At 36.6% G+C, this 13086-nt stretch overlaps 1 protein-coding gene across 6 annotated transcripts in view; it reads right to left on the minus strand.

Moving 5' to 3' along the window:
* The window catches only part of LOC138691054 (uncharacterized), a 90840-nt gene that overhangs the window by 54457 nt on the left and 23297 nt on the right, over window positions 1-13086 (minus strand). Inside the window, exon 1 of one of the 6 annotated variants that reach the window (XM_069812756.1) lies at window positions 6439-6626. The exons of 2 other annotated variants lie outside the window; for them this stretch is intronic. The gene's annotated coding sequence lies outside the window, so the exon portion shown is untranslated. Of the gene's footprint in view, window positions 1-6375; window positions 6627-13086 lie in introns of those variants that run through there. 3 more of the 6 variants (XM_069812765.1, XM_069812730.1, XM_069812722.1) reach the window with 3 other exon arrangements.

The raw sequence follows: 13086 nt of genomic DNA on the forward strand, positions 1-13086 counted from the left end.
CCGTTCAGCCGTTTTCCCGTAATTTCCATTACCAGTTCAAATTATATATATATATATATATATATATATATATATATATATATAGATTAGGAACATTAAATCCAGAAGTTTGAGATAGACAGGGCATGTCTATGTCCGAAATATTGTGGATGGGGCAACTGAATCATATTTACCTCCCCTCCGTTATTCCCATGCCTGTATTAGACTCAACATTATAATTATTGCCTGTTAATACAGAGCGTTCGCCAGAAAACTGGTTTCGCTCATTTAAGTTCCGTCGGCCTTTTACTCTTATAGATCGAACACATTGCCATGAAAATAGTGTGTACATTAACCGTAAATCGAGCGTGCGAAGGGTTTGCGTTGCGTCGCGTGGACAGGTAACACAGGTTGAAGAGACGTCAAGTTTAGAGCGTTAGTATACAGCTGACTTCCATTCAGTGCGTCTCAATTCAGTTCGTGGCAATGCAGTATCTACTAGGACAGCGATTCTTCATTTATGATACTTATATTACGAAGAACTCGTACAAAAAGTGTCGTGCTATATATTTCCAGTAGTCGACAGTTCCAGCAATTAATGTAAAACAAGCCATAAATTACGTCTGTAATGTAATGTGTAAGTCGCGAGAATTTATTGTCGAAAGCCGAAGCGGGGAATCGCCATTACGCTGGCTGTCATTTGTCACTGTCGCTTTTAGAATGGCACCCTACTAAGCGAAACCTGTTTTCACGCAGACACTCTTTAGGCTATAGCCTTTGTAGTTTAAATACTTATGAAGATAAAGTTTACTGTCAAGGAATACTCCAAGGTCCTTAACACGATCCTTTGATTAGGACTTAAGTTGAATCGTTTATTATAAAAACACCATAACCCATATTTTTTACAAAATGCTTTTTTTTATGAATTTTGATTGCCAGCATGAATGAGTATGTTTTTATGTAAAAATCCTGTATCTATCATAACTGTAACATGTTAAAATTGGACAAGAAATATGCGTTTATTGTAAAAATCCCTCAACTAACGTCACATGTGGTGTTTTTCAAACAAACAATCTGCCGCATCAGCTGACAGCAGCACTGTCGCACACCAATAGCTGATTTTATATTAAACTGAAAGAAATCAGACAGAAATGTGCATCCTGCCTAAGGTTTTTCCGTGGTTTTCCTAAGGCGTTAAGACAAATGTCGGGATGAGCCCTAAAAGAAATGGGCCACGGACCTGCATTCATATCCCCATGAACCACTTTAATTACTCTAAATTAGTTAATAATTACATCTATCATAAATTCATAAATCAATCGACCTATTACCTAAAAGCCAAATTGGCTAGTCTCTTATATTGAGACAACTCATCCTGCCTAAGGTTTTTCCGTGATTTTCCTAAGGCGTTAAGACAAATGTTGGGATGAGCCCTAAGAGAAATGGGCCACGGACCTGCATTCATATCCCATGACCCCTTTAATTACTCTAAATTAATTAATAATTACATCTATCATAAATTCATAAATCAATCGATCTCCTACCTAAAAGCCAAATTGGCTAGTCTCTGAAATTGAGACAACTCATCCTGCCTAAGGTTTTTCCGTGATTTTCCTAAGGCGTTAAGACAAATGTCGGGATGAGCCCTAAGAGAAATGGGCCACGGACCTGCATTCATATCCCATGACCCCTTTAATTACTCTAAATTAATTAATAATTACATCTATCATAAATTCATAAATCAATCGACCTATTACCTAAAAGCCAAATTGGCTAGTCTCTTATATTGAGACAACTCATCCTGCCTAAGGTATTGCCGTGGTTTTCCTAAGGCGTTAAGACAAATGTCGGGATGAGCCCTAAGATTTTTTTTTATTTTATTTGGTTATTTTACGACGCTGTATCAACATCTAGGTTATTTAGCGTCTGAATGAGATGAAGGTGATAATGCCGGTGAAATGAGTCCGGGGTCCAGCACCGAAAGTTACCCAGCATTTGCTCGTATTGGGTTGAGGGAAAACCCCGGAAAAAACCTCAACCAGATAACTTGCCCCGACCCGGATTCGAACCCGGGCCATCTGGTTTCGCAGCCAGACGCGCTGACCGTTACTCCACAGGTGTGGACTGAGCCCTAAGAGAAATGGGCCACGGACCTATATGCCCTTCCCCATAAATTCCCCCTTTTTTCTAACAAACGACGTAATGCCCTAGTTCAGAGACTATAAAATTACGAAATACATGTGCAAGGTCACTCATGTAGTCGCAATGCGAAAGGACAGGGAACCTTTCAATTTGCAGATTCAGAATTCACGGCGTCTCTCCTGGCGGTCTTCACTTGCCTTGTCATCGAACAACAGACGACAGAGTCTTCTCGACTCCTCCTGCACTGCGAAATGACACAGTTCATTTCAATGTGCAGATTTACACCAGCCATCCCCTCCTCGTCCCGTCCCGTGATCACTTTGATCACATTTCCGTCCCCCTCGCGTATGTGGTACCTAAGAGGTTACATCCACTTTCGGTTTTCCCCTTCAAAATTTTCTAGAGCTCCTTCAGTGGAGCAGCGTAACCCGGAGTGAGACTAGTGACCAACAAGCTTGGAGCTCACATATTTAGTTTCTTGCAGCCCCGAACCCCTTGCAAGGACGCGTTTTGCGTACCTTTTAAATTTGTCCTCCCAATTCTCCTTTCAATTCAATTCAACAGAAATGTGAGGAATATGATTCACTAGCAAATTTATGCTTTGATTATATGATGAATCTTTCATTATCTGATAAGCTTACATCGGTACAATATAATATCTTTGACTACTAGCAACTTACTGTTAGTGTTTTTTGTATTACCAATCTCAGAGACAATACCTCCAAAATGTATGTAAGAAGGGAACTGTCGCAAATCACCTAACGAGGTCACTTTTTTCATGTGATTACATTAAAAATGAATTAGGTGAATACATTAAAACATTACATTTGTTTAGTAACAATTGTGGTGGACAGAGTAAAAATCATACGCCAATAAGATTTCTAAGTGTTGTAGTTGATAAGGGTTTTTTTTTTTAATTTGGCAGTTTTACCCGATTCGTGGTCATTCTTTTCTGCCATGCGATCGGGCATTTGGCACTCTTAAAAGAGGTAAGAACAAAATTGATCGTATCTACACCATTGAACAAATAAATGAAATTATTGAAAACTCATCGTCTAAGTTTGAGGTAAAAGGAGTCACAGCTAATGATGTGGTTAACTTCGAAGCTTGGTGGCGAAAATTTTATAAGCTATCTAGCATGTATGATTCATCTTATGGCCGTGGTGTATCAAAGGAGGAAAAGGTATATTTTAAAATTTCGAAGGTGAATAAGTTTTTTCACAGCAATAAAAAAAAGGGTAGTTCTTTGTAAGGAGTTCATTGACAGCATTGTACCGGCAGAAGTACGAGGCGCATCCAGAAAGTAAGTTTCCCGATTTTTTCCCCTAGAAAGTAAACGTAATTAGCCGTGTCAATTGCGCATGCGTAACAGATCTATGACGTATCAATCATATGCCAGCCGGACAGGTCCCGCCTGGTGCCAGTAGCGTGGCAGCAGTGGTCCGAAATGGAAGCTCTTATTCCTTCTCCCGCCGCCTGCGAGGTTCGGTCGGTGATAAAGTTCTTTAATGCACAAAGTATTGCGCCAATTCAACACACTCTCTCTCTCGCTCTCTCTCTCTCTCCCTCTCTCTCTCTCTCTCAAGAAATTCCTGTCCTCCGGTGAGCGTTTTGGCAACGACGAAAAGCTGAAGACGTCTGTCACACGCTGGTTCCATTCACACGCGGCAGAGTTCTACGACAGAGGGATACAAACGTTCATCCCACGATACGACAAGTGTCTCAATTCTGATGGTGGCTATGTTGAAAAATAGCTGAAACATTGCTGTACCTGTTGCCAATAAATGTTTTCCTGAAAGTGTGTGTTTTTTTTAACCCCTTTACTCCCACTGTTCCCAAATGGGAACATGTATTATTTACGGCGTAAATGATTTGAGAGGACCAATAATCATCTTATTTTGTTTCTAATGTGTCAATAAGTAGGAATATATAAGAAACACCAACATTTTTAATAAAAAATAATTTGGGCATAAATAATTTGGGCAATTCTGAAATATTTATATTCCAATCATTGAAAGTGTCTTGGGATCAAATGGGTTAAAAAAATAGGGAAACTTACTTTCTGGATGCGCCTCGTATTTACCATCCGAATTCCTGGGAAAAGTGTTTGTGATGAAAATTTACCGTTTAAACTGCTAACAAATATAGCTTATAGGCTAACTCGAGGCTACCAATCAATGTTAAAAAAATGGTGGACCTTAAGAAGATTTTGCAGTACATATCGGATGAAGTGAAAGGATTCTACACTGAACTGTACACATGGCCTACGACCAGCAACGACAGTATTGACAGTGGAAGCGAAGATTGAAAAAATAAGTCCTGTTAAGAAAAATCTGTTACAGCAGAAAAAAAAATATTTTTTTTTGTGATTTTATACTGTAGTTTTTACATAGATTATAACATTTGTTTATACTTTCATTCACTCTGATACAGTAACAACTGCATGTTGCCATTACTTTATGCATAGTACCTTCACAATACCTTAATTACATGACAACTAAACTCCTTAAGAAATGTTCACTTGTCAAACATAAAACAGACGTGCTGTGTTGACACAATCTATTAGAATGCAGCAAACAATACAAAATCCGCACCCATTAAACTTCGAATGAATAGGGCCCTCTTCAAGCGACGTCTTTCATTTTGCATACGAACCTGAAGATACAACAGTACAGTAAACAACTAACGCCATCCTATAGCCAATGTTCCTTAAACCTGTAGCCGCCCCTAGGCAATGTTTTGTTGTCCAAACTTCGTTCTCTATTTTCAAGGAATTGTCTTCAGACCATTCTGCAATTTCGTTAATGTCACACTGAAGGGATGGACAGGCAGAAGTATTTTTGATTGCACGAAACAGTTTTAAACCGTCAGCAAATAAAAATAGTCCGAACTTTTTCTTGTAGGCCTATAGATATCGTCTAGAAGAGAATTATTAAAAGAAATAATAATAATAATATTAATAATAATAATAGTCTAATAATAATAATAGTCTAATAATAATAATAATAATAATAATAATAATAATAATAATAATAATGGACGATTGGGGTAAAAGCACTTAATCACAATTGCGGAGAATCTGTAAATTACAGTTAACTGAAAATAGTTTTACTACTCCTTTAACATCGGACATATTATCTAATATTTACCTAGAATTCTAGATTACCATCACTTTTCATACTGTGAAGTGAGTGTTACTTAAATTTTAGTTGTATTTTTTTCCATGGCGCGAGAGTCCGTGAAGGGTCAATGTCGACCATCCGATCGTAGGGTTCGTGTTCACATTCACCGGAAGAGGTGAACGATCATCCAACCGCTATGGAAGTAACGTGTGACCGTTACCGGTGTCCTGATGTGAAAGGTCTCTAAAAAGCGTGGCCGGACCATAGTATGAGAAATGCTGACGTATCGTATACTACTACACTGTCGCTCATTTAAAATAAAGAGGAAAATTCCTTACTAGAATAGAAATTATTATTTTACAAGAACCTCAGACTTACAGGAACAGAATACTACAGTTAAACGGGAGAACGGGGGATACCTGTGTTATTTCTTAATTTGGTATTCATAAAGGCGCCAGTAAATTCTTAGAAATACGCTAGCCGAAGCTTTCACTTCTCTTTAAATCGCAGGATTCATGGTACTGGTACGTTCATGAATCACAAAAATTTCCAGCACGCTTCAAGTTATATGAGGAAATAGAAACTTAATTTTGTTCACAAGAGTATTTTTTATGAGTCATAATCTACAGCATACCAGAGATGTGCCGTGAAATGCATATTTTAAACATATATTACACGTAAGATGTTACGAACTGATAAATGAGCGTTGATAAGGTGAAAGAATGCTTAAATGATCCCCACTCCTCCAATGCATATTTTTACTCCTCCCACAAATCATTCGTCTGCCATAGCATGCAAGCCAATATAAATAACCTGAATGTTTACAAAGCTTAAATGTATTCTTTTACAACAATAGAATAAATATACTTTCTGTGAAGATGAAGCAGGGTTAGATTACTAAAAATTTAATAAAATACCTTTACACAACACTGCTAACTGCAAATTGTTTATATAATATACATTTAAAATCTCTGCGTAGGCTACAAACTTTTCAATTGGCAGCACTGCAGCCACGGACAATTTCATACATGGTGGAGAAATAGCAGCACGTACGAACACTGGAATGACCTGATTATATTACATGACTGTTACATTGCTTACAATATAAGTAGTCTAATGTTTTTATAATTACCTTATTTCACGATGTAATCTATAAGACTCTGCCGCCAGGTTTTAACATTAATTAATAACATACCTTCAGATTCTGTTTATAACACTTCATCATCGCAATTAACAAAAAGCTGCACGAATCAACGAATATGAAACAAATGAAACGCGTCTCGACTCAGCGCAACAGCAAGTGCGACATCCAGTCGGTCACTGAACACTCAGAACAAACACGAGATAGTAGCGCATGCCACGACCTTCGCTGAATTACACTAGCCGTTTCCTTCTAATAACAACATGAGTCTAAATTGACGCAGCAGTTTTGACAACACTTGCGTCATTAAGTTAACCGCGAGATTCAAATTATTTACCAATACAATCCTTAAATAGTTTACACTTTATGAAGCTTTAACTTTACGCATATCGCGGCTATGAACGACGCAAAATGCTACTGCATACGTGAAATCGAATGTGTAAGACCAGTGCTTGCGTAATTCAAGGTTATCACTCGTTGCTATTGCGAGATGGTCGATTGGTCTTGGATGTGATGCGTTAACAAATTAAACGTTGTACTGAACACAACCGTAGCTTAGTCTACTTAGTCCTATTGATTTTCAAACTTGATAAAATTTCCAAATCAAAGAGTCCAAAAATAAGACAACTAATGACTGCTTACAAAAAAGGAAAAAGGTCCATAGTAGGCCCTGAACATGTCCTTTAAAAGTTTCGATGAAATAAAGTGTTTATATAATAAAAATATTACAAACAAAAGTTACATAAATGCATTAGGGGCGAAGCTATGTACAAGCTTACACCATAAATTCATATTTTCTAATCTGTGAATTATAGTAAGTCGTTGTAGCTCTATTTGCTGAGGAAGATTGGCTGTTATTCATAGCTTGTTTTGCCATCACTTCCCCAAGTTTCCATAAATGAGTATCTACTCGTATAAAAATCAGTGGCGAAGCTAAGGTGTAAATAGGCCTACTAGGTCGGCTGAAAAAATCTGCTTACCTTGTATATTTTTATACAGCAGATGTTTCTCGGCTTTTCTATCAAAATATTTGTTGTGACACAGACCCCACAAGATGATGATGGCCACTCATTTTCACCCCAAACAGAATGCAGATATAATAACAATATAAACTTATTTGTCACAGACCACTCCGTTAGCCAAAGATATTTCTCATACCAGGAAAATTGAAAATTTATATTTTGTCTTCCTCCGAATGCTATTTTAATATGTAAATGTGGTGTCGATCTCCTGTCTTTATAAGCACATTTTGTTTCATATGTCCAACTAGAACGATTTCTCTTTTAATTCTACAAATAAATAATAATAACTTCAATGTTCTCTCAGTATGAGCCATTTTACACAAAATCAATAAGTAACACACACACACGCATGCACTTTTGATTAAACTAACGCTCAACAAAGCAGCACATTCACAGAACACCAATTTAGCGCGCCGTATCATTGTGACAGTAGGCTACAAACTAGTTTCGTTCAGCACGAAGATGTATTCAATCGATATGCCCTCCCAGGTTCCTCTCAAACTTACGTGTCAAGGTCTGCGACAAGCTCAGTTTTGCACTGTACTAAGTAATTCGGATTTATTTGCATTTTAATGCACTTCTGTTTCAATATACCGCGCTGTTTTGATTGTTAGATGTTGCCATAGGTTCACTGGTGAACCAGGAGGATTTTATTATGAATAGGCCTAACGTATTAAAATAGACTGTTCTATCATGGCTGTTTTCTCACACTTTAAATTTTCAGCACTTTCATTCCTATAAAATCCTCCTTACGAAACAGATTTTGCAAACTTGGTATTTAAGTTTACAAATATGTAGTGAATAAAAATAGCTCTGGGTTCTATGGTGAATACAATTTCAATAGATATGTTCTTTTTTCAATTGCTTTATATATATATATATATATATATATATATATATATATATAGTGATAGATTTATTGATATTAGTTCACAAAAGTACAAAACTTAATAATTTTAAAAAATTATCTAAGATATACAAAAGTAGTTATACATAATATATACAATTTCCTAAACTAATTAATTTATCGCAAATCTCAATAATTTATTGGTTCAAACTTGCACTTACGTCTGGTTTTAGTGCATGTTTAAACCAATCGTAATAACCATTAACCTTATTTATCTGCTCCTTTTCACAAATTACTACCATAAATATTTAAATCAATTATTCTTTTTTTTTTTTTTACTTTAACATCTAATTTTATTCTATAAGTTAACTTTCGTATTTATGTTTAGTGATAGGTAGGCCTACACTTATGTATGTTAACTAATTATTCTGTGTCATCACACTGCATCCAGGTTATATATAGCCTATATATATATATATATATATATATATATATATATATATATTTATTTATTTATTTATTTATTTATTTAAGAAAAAATTATACAATATTTTAAAAATTTTAGAGGCTTATCTAATGAATCTACATTGAAACCCAGGGCTATTTAAGGAAGTATATGTGTGAGCCTATTCATAAATTATGAGATCGAAAAAAAATGTTAGAGGTCTACGCAAGGGACTTTTCAAGTTACTCGCCCCCAATTAAACTTGACCATAAATTTTATGAGTTCCTTAGTTACATTAGTCTAGTACAGCCTACACCTACGGTACAAATTTGAAAAATGTAGCTTTTATACCGTAGTTTAGAATTTCGTAATTTCACTCATGGGTACCTATAAGAGCTTCGCCACTGATAAATATCCCATTCGCTTCGGAGCAACGTCAGAGTCAAGGACCTCCGTTTTTAAACACCCGTAGTAGACTCCCGAAACGTTCACTGGCGATACACAGTTTTCCCGCAGCCGCTATTGACTGACCCTCACCTCAGTAACTAGGTCTCCGAGCTGCTTTAGTGAAAGCCGCTTTCTTCCCGCTGCACATTCGGCGGAGTTACGGCGACGAGAAAGTTCGCGGATGGATGGTTTATACAGAGTGCAAACGATATAAACTGTCAAAATTATATAGACAGTACATATCGGTCTACTGAACAAAATATGTAGTGGAATTTAATTATATCTTATGATTTTATTTTTGGTTTGTATAACACAATGTTTTTAAGATTGATAGTAGTTTAATTATTTGTTTATATTTCGACTGAACGTAAATGCCATTGCCAATGACCTTGCGCCTAACACATACCAATACACAATAGAGTAACAAACGACTGCTTCAGCCTACATACCGGGCAAAGTAGCCTAAATAGTGACTGTCTTATTCTCTTTTCCAAAAAAGTTAGACTCTAGGAAAACCATGACTTTTACAGTAAAACATTTGACTTATTTCTTCAGTTATTTATGCTCTACCACCAGTATTTTTGGCAATTTATGTTGTTTACGCCCTGTAGACTTGGACTTTTTTTTCGGAAATCAATTTTTGTTTGGGATTTCGATTTTTATGCTACCTCGTCCGATGTGGGTGACGGGTGAATGCATCACTTAACAATAAATTCAACACATTTTTTAAACCGATATTTTAACAAAAATAACTAATACAAATATAACTAAACAATATGAAAATGTACTAACAAAATTTGTAACTATACCAGTGCTGAAGTTCTAAGTTTGTATAAAATGAGAAGGAAAATATTGTTGTTGATGGGGCCGAATTAGTAATATCCACGGTGACCGAATTATTTTACAAGTTGATGCCGAATTAGCTTACAGGTTGATGCCGAATTAGATGAAACTAGCAGAGTTTAGGGCCGAATTAGTAAATTGTGATCTAGTAAAAGAGACTGAAGATTTGGAAGGAATCTAATGTAACATCTGTCCTGGAATGATGATAGATAAATAAATACAATAATTCTCCGTGTATCTGTGACCTGTTGGAGTGTAAGAGACGGCCTATCTGTAAGTATCCTACAAGCAAAACTCAGCTCAGACTCCTCGCGCCGCGCATGCTATACCCCTCTTAACCCCTTCCCCTGCAGTAGGCAGGTTTTTTGATAAGCAGCTACTGTTACGGTTGCGGACATGTGCACTCAAAGAGCAGCTGTAACAATAATCAATTAAGTGAATATAACATTACAAGATGTCAACATCGTCTCTTTCTAAGTCACAATCGGTATCTATCTTCACTGGAACTGTCCTCATATTTAAATTTTAAATATTTAAATTAATATCTATATATATAATTTGAACTGGTAATGGAAATTACGGGAAAACGGCTGGACGGATTTTAATAAATGACCCCTCATTTTGAAGCTTGGAACTCAAATTTTTTCGGAAAAATAGTAGTTTTCAGTGAAATGTCAATTTTTAAACATAATTTTCCTATTTTCCAAAATCCATCTGTCGTCAGTTTTGAGAACTAGCTAATAGCATTCATGGCCGACTTGATATTCCCTTCGCTTTTTTGTATAGGAGAAGCGAAGCGAGCATCAAGTCGGCCGTATTGCATTTCAGAATAAAACAAAACACATACTACAGTAAAAAATATTACATGAAGGCCATGATCTGCAAGAATGCTGACATATTTAGAGCTAAAATTAAATTGGTTATTAAAAACTTAACTTACTAAAATAATTTACAGGTTCGATTCTGTGGTGTGTAATTTTCTGGGTACAGCTGTGTATTGGATATTAAAAACTACAAAACTTGAGGTGGTTTGATGACATTATTACCATTAGAAATGAAATATTATTGTAGTTAATGCCACGATGTGACTATTTTTCATTAATTATACATAATAATGCTATATTGATGATATGAAAGTGAAACGTTTTGGGGTTATATAAGTAGATGTAGAAAATAACTTAAATTAGATTTTGATTTCTATATTTTACTGAGTGGCGGCTATATAGTATATGTTACTGAAAGCTATAAAACTTACGGAAGATAATAATATTACTAAAAATCAAATAGTTTTGTAGTTATTAATCAAGTGGGGTTGGGTCTTTTTCATATATTTAATGGCGGTGTGGTGTAGATATTTATATGCGTGGTTCTCTTCAGTATTGGCTCAAGAGAGAGTATCTTTCATTGTTATGGAAGCAAATAACGTTCCGAATGTCTGGTATTCTTCATTGAAAATAAATCTGAAAAATGTTTATTGAACGTCTAATGAACTTAGTTTGCAGCATTTGCTGCACAAGCCACTAGTTTAATATAAAACGCTATGTGACTCCCTGACTCTGTAGCAATAACACGTGTTCAGTCCAGCAGAAGAAGATAATACGTGCGCATGCGCATAGTGTCGGTGGTGTGATTGGAGACGGGGAGCATGCTGGGAAAGGGAGCATACGTCATCTGCGCGAGACAGTCATGCCCGCTGGTTTCTGAGCACCGAGTTTTGTTTGTTAGATGCCTATAACAAGAGTTGCAAAACAGACTAAGGACCAGCGTTGCCAACCGTGGCCGAATTCGGCTAAACGTAGCTTGATTTTTAGTCATGTAGCTTGTAGCAGAATGGTCGTAGCCGAATGTCAAAATGTAGCCGAATTGAGATTCGATCGAGCGACCATCTGTGAATACTCAAATTTTATGTGTAAACACTTTTAACAAATTTATTTTCTCATACTAATACCCACCAGAATTTCCTCACTTCCTCATTAAAGTTATGAAAACATACCGGTAGAAACATTGTGACACAGATTGAATTCTGAACAATGTGACCCGCATTTATGGCAAGGATAGCATTGCTATTTTCAGTTTTATTTTCCTATTATGTGAATAGCGCCTATTAACCTAACAGACAATTTCTGTACTTGTGAATTTGCAGACACCCGTCAGGCGGTTTATTAGGGGTCGCCTACCCAACAAAAGTAAACCTGACAGTTCCTTTGTTTGTGAACTTCCCGGCACACAGCAGAGTTTTTATTAGGGGTCGCCTAGTCCGCAAAAATAACCGTACTCCGACTTCAAATAACAATGAACCATATACGCAAATTCTTAAAGTTTTGAGCGTAGCTTAATTTCAGTTTTCGTAGCTGAATTTCGGGATGTTTGTAGCCGACGCTCTCGTGTTCAGGTTGGCAACGCTGCTAAGGACTATATGTGGTAGCATTTTCTTTCGCTTCCTCTACATACGTCAAGCTTTAGAATGTAGTTCCGTCCAGGATTGTCCCTTTGTTGAACAGCAACAGCAAGAAAACGAAAATAAATTCCACGCACTGTTGATTGAGGACTGTTTTGTACAGCCAGGGGCGAATCTAGCTACTTGGCGCTTCTAGACAGAGAAAAATATTTCCGTCCCTTATTTCGCCCCATATGCGTCATTTGGATCAACTGAAATATGTGATTCCGCGTCATTATTACCGTTTATAATATCGGAAACGCCCGACTCAGATAAAACACACACTCCACTATTTCCGGTACTGTTCGCCACATTATTATTCTCTGATGTATATGGACTCGAACTGGAACAAGCTGGTTATGTTTGGTTTTTAAATAGCACATCTATTTTTTTAATTTTTCTCACAATTTCCTCTTTTTTTATTGCCTTGTCTTTCGCGAGTTTCCAGTATTGTTGCTTAGTCAACTGTCCGAAGACAGGTCTGGACCCCACAAGTGACACCATCAAAGCATCACTCATAAGGCAACTAGGCCAGGAGATAATGGGTTAGAGTGACCAGTTCCTTTCCTCTTCCATTGCATACATCTACCACTAGCTACATATTACACTAGTCAGACTTCAGATGCATACAAACAATTGTTCTCCCTCTGACGCATATCGT

The sequence above is a fragment of the Periplaneta americana genome, chromosome 2 (assembly GCF_040183065.1).
Source record: "Periplaneta americana isolate PAMFEO1 chromosome 2, P.americana_PAMFEO1_priV1, whole genome shotgun sequence".
In the NCBI taxonomy this organism is placed as follows: domain Eukaryota; kingdom Metazoa; phylum Arthropoda; class Insecta; order Blattodea; family Blattidae; genus Periplaneta; species Periplaneta americana.